We start from the raw sequence: 367 nt of genomic DNA, 5'->3' as shown, positions 1-367 counted from the left end.
AACTCTGCCTTCTCTGCATCCTTTGTCACCAAGGCACCCACCCCATTCAGCAATGGGCCCACATTTTCCCTAGTCTTCCTCTTGCTACTGAGTACTTGCTGCACTGCTGCAAATAAACAACTTGCCAGGAACCAAACAAGTGCCATTGCCATTTTCAGAGTACAGGTGGGTGCTGCGATTCCTCTCAGGCCCACTAGAGACAGCACACCATGAACTCTACTAAGTCATGCAAATAGTTAAGACAGTCTTGATTTACCACTGGGCAGCCCTTCCTGATAGGGCCCCGAGCGCTATTCTCTGCTGCCGTGGTGCCTGAGCATATAAACTTGATGGATTAGTGAGACTTGGCAGGGTCATTCTCTAAATT

Source organism: Apteryx rowi, unplaced genomic scaffold (genome assembly GCF_003343035.1).
Source record: "Apteryx rowi isolate R43461 unplaced genomic scaffold, aptRow1 scaffold_204, whole genome shotgun sequence".
Taxonomy (NCBI): domain Eukaryota; kingdom Metazoa; phylum Chordata; class Aves; order Apterygiformes; family Apterygidae; genus Apteryx; species Apteryx rowi.
The sequence above is the reverse complement of the archived record's forward strand: the minus strand, read 5'-3'. Positions refer to the sequence as shown.